Genomic DNA, 4052 nt, shown 5'->3' with positions numbered 1-4052 from the left:
TGTCGATAGGAAATCAGATTAGCATTTTTGGCAGTATCGTTTATTTGGCATGGATAGGCAAACTTATTCTTTTTTGCTACTGGTCGGCTTACAAAAACTTAAGGTGATCAACAGACTCGGTTTCCCTTTGGGGCAGGTTGAGGCCACCAAGTGTTTGTACTTATTTCAACTTAGTTAAATAGAAAATCAAAGGTCCTACTTTAGCTTACAAAAAAAAGAGATAATGAGTTATAATGGGGATGTCAACCTACATTCACGAACTAATGATGGATTTCCTTAACAATTGTTGATAATTTAGCTATGATAAGTTTTACAAGAAAAAGTAATTAATCTTAAGTCAAGATCGCTAATTAGTAAAAAAATATATACAATTAGTCATTTACAATATACATTTTTATCTTCATCATTAAATAATTATTAATTATATTCGTAAAGAAAAGGGTTTAACATTTTATATATGTGCCTATGCATTCTATACTATGTGATAAATGGATACTCAAAATATAGAATTGTTTCCAAGACTATAAACTATTAATACTTTCACAACCTATGAACAAAAAATATGTTACTTTACCTCCATGACTCAATGTCCTCTTGGAGTGGGAACAAAATACATTTATAACTAGCAAGGCTACCATGCCTTCTCTGAATCTTGTATGCTTATCAAAAATAATAATCACTTCTACTCTTTAAGGGCAAGTTCTTTTCTAATATGATCTTACAATACCATAAACATCTCTCAATGTCCTTTTATCAATCTTATCATAACTTTCAAAAAATAGATTTGAAGGATTTTGGAATAGATTCTTGTTTTAGTGTATATTGCCCAAGTTCCGTTTGGAGTACTTTTGATAAGGAGTCAACTTGCATGTTAAATTCCTAGTATAGATGGAATAAAAACGTTCTTTTGTAATATATTTCATTCTTGAAATCTCTTTGAACAGTGGACTTGAAACGTCATTCCGTTCTATATTTTTGCATAGGTTTAAGTTATGATAATAAGAGAATCACCAAAAGTCACTAAATTTAGAACTTATTCCTTTGAAGCTAAATATATAAATAGTTTTAGTGTTATAAGGACTAAACAAAAATATGAGAATAGCTCCCTAATCTTGTTTTGAACCAAATAAAATGACTTCTCAATCCCTTTTCAAAATAATGAAATGAGTATAAAATAAGAAAATGGTTCCCTTGCTCTGTAGCCAAGAAGGCCTCTTTCGATGGATCCATTGGAATAACCCCATTCCCTTAGAGTTTTTAATAGGCGAGTGGATGAGTTTCATTTATTGCATCATTTAAAGTTTGACTTTGTAACTAGCAAGAAGTATCTCTACATTGGGAATCATATTGAAAGTATAGAAAACATTAGGTAGTGGGCTCATTTTAGCATCATCTCATTCTCACTATAAAGGCTTTCATTTCTTTGTACAATCCACATAGTATAAATATAAAATATCAGCATATGAACTATGTTTTCCTTCTATCTTGATATGACACACACACACACACACACACACACACACACACACATATATATACATATATATTCTTCAAACAATTGTACTATATTTATTATATTTAGCTTTTAAGTAGACACACCAAAAATATCCTCCAAAAAATCTTTTGATGGTTAGGATAAAATATGCTATTAATAATTTAATACTTTACCTGTGGTGCGAAAATCTTAAAAAAAAGACATGAAAGCCCACTATTTCACCAGCGAAACCGAAAGATGAGTGAGATATACGACTTTTTTTAACCATACATCATTACTAAGTTTTTGTAAAAAATATATATTTTAGAAATATTTTTATCATTTTTATTCTATTAAACTTTTAGGTGAACCCAATAAAGAATCACAAAACGCTATGCTATTCACGATTTAATATTGTACACTTCGTCCCAAAGCCTTACCCACCATACCCAGGAAGGGAAAAACCTTAGCCACCATAACCCCAAAGAAGGGAATTGAAAAGCCTTAGCCACCATAAGCCCACGGGAAGGGAAAGACCTTAGCCACCATAACCCACGGGAAGGGAAAAACCTTAGCCAACATAACCCCACGGAAGGTACCCGCCAAAAAAAATTCTATCATCTTTATTATATTAAACTTTCTTTTAAGTGGGCCCACCAAAAAAATCCTCAAAGTATTCAGTAAAGCTACACCAACCATATGATATTCACGATTTAATACTTGACACGTCGTCCCCAAGCCTTAGAAAGACGTACGGAGAGGGAGAGGGAGAGGGAAGCGTATTAAAACATGATCCCAAGGCGAAGGCGAAGGTGAAAACTGTGAGCAAAGTTGGAAGGTCAGTCTAATACTTGGCGTGGCGAGGCGAGAAGAGAAGAGAAGGCGACTGTTGTTACTGTTTTCTAATTTCAGAGTGAAGAGAAGGCGACTGTTGTTACTCTTTTCTAATTTCAGCGTGAGTGCCATGGATCGTTATGCTATTGTTGAGAAGTTGGGAAAAGGAAGACACGGAACCGTTTGGAAGGCAGTGGATAAGGTTACGGGCGAATTTTGGGCCATCATGAGACTCAACAGAAACTTCTCTAGATATGAGGATTGCGCAGAGGTGAATTCTTTAGGTGGTTTCATCCCAACATACTTAACCTGCATGATGTCATATTGGAGGGTACCACGTTGTACGTGGTGCTTGAGCTGATGGACTGCGATCTGTCAGAACTCCAGAGGAGAGGCAGAGGTCGTTCGTTCTCCGAGGACGAGGTGCGAAGCTTTTGCTTCCAGATTTTGAAAGGGCTTCAAAGCATGTCTTATGAAAGATATTGTCACAGGGACCTGAAACCACAGAATTTATTAGTGAGGGGAGGTACGTCTATTAAAATTGCTGATTTCGGGCTGGCTACTAGAATATGGAATAATAAGCCACTGGAATCATATGTTGGGACAAGACCATATCGAGCACCCGAACTTTTGCTTGGATCCACTGAATGTGGTTTGTCCAATGACATTTGGGCAATGGGCGTTATCATGGCGGAGCTGTTCACTGGTTATCCAATACTTAGAGGCTCTAACGCGCTACATCAGCTGCATAGCATTTGCTCTGTCATTGGTTCTCCTGATACCCAAATTTGGCGTGAGGGGTTACTGCTTGCCTACTTAAACGGTTACAGCTTTCCAGAAGAGTTTCGGAATGTTGATTCCACCAAACAATTGTCATCTCTTCTACCGACAGCAAGTGCCGTGGCCATTGATCTCATAAACAGTTTGTTGTCGTCGGATCGGAACTGGAAGATAAGGCCCATACCTAAGGAAGCACTGCAGCATCCATTTTTCTACGCCTCCTCCTGTCTATTCTAACCTATGTCTCTCTTGCCAAATCACGAGAATCCTGTTGGTCATACAGTTCTGTCATCTGATTTAGAAGGGAGAAGCTACAATTCTTATTCTTATTTTGTTGAACAGGTTACGTTTACAGAAGAAGGTACATTGCAGATTAATCCAATTGTTGCAGCAGTAGGAGTGCAGCAACAGATACCATTTGAATATGCCAATCACGCCGGTGGCAACAACAGAGCAATTCCAACCTATTCCTCGTCCTCCTGTTACGACATAAAATTCCAACCTATTCCTCTCTTGCCAAATCATGAGAATCCTATTGGTCATACACTTGCGTCATCTGATTTAAAAGGGAGAAGTTGCAGCAATTCTTTTTCTTATTTTGTTGAACAGGTTGGATTTACAGGAGAAGGTACATTGCAGAATAATCCATTAAGGGCTGCAGGCGGAGTGGAGCAACCGATAGCATTTGAATATGCCAATCACGACGACGGTGGCAACAACAGACCAACAGTGGACATGTTTAGGTCGAGTTATTCAATTTGGCAAAAGAATAGTTACCTGGGCTCATATCAAAGGAGTTGTCTATAATGCGCTTTTTTGGAGATTCCGGTGATGGAATCCCGCGGAAGAAATTGAGATTAAATTATGATTTGTTGCAGTTAAAATGGTTTTTTAACTGCATATTCGGATTCAGCACCCTGAAAAACCCCTGCACGCTTTAATTGTGCAGAAACTAGCTATCAAA

At 37.2% G+C, this 4052-nt stretch overlaps 1 pseudogene; it reads left to right on the top strand.

Moving 5' to 3' along the window:
• Positions 1-2668: 2668 nt before the first annotated feature.
• LOC149138985 (cyclin-dependent kinase F-3 pseudogene) lies at positions 2669-3325 on the top strand (annotated as a pseudogene).
• Positions 3326-4052: the final 727 nt, after the last annotated feature.

Source organism: Pinus tabuliformis, chromosome X (genome assembly GCF_031772625.1).
Source record: "Pinus tabuliformis cultivar Carrire ecotype Pingquan chromosome X, CPIR1, whole genome shotgun sequence".
Lineage (NCBI taxonomy): Eukaryota > Viridiplantae > Streptophyta > Pinopsida > Pinales > Pinaceae > Pinus > Pinus tabuliformis.
Note: the sequence above shows the minus strand (reverse complement) of the source record. Positions and strands in the feature narration are given on the sequence as shown.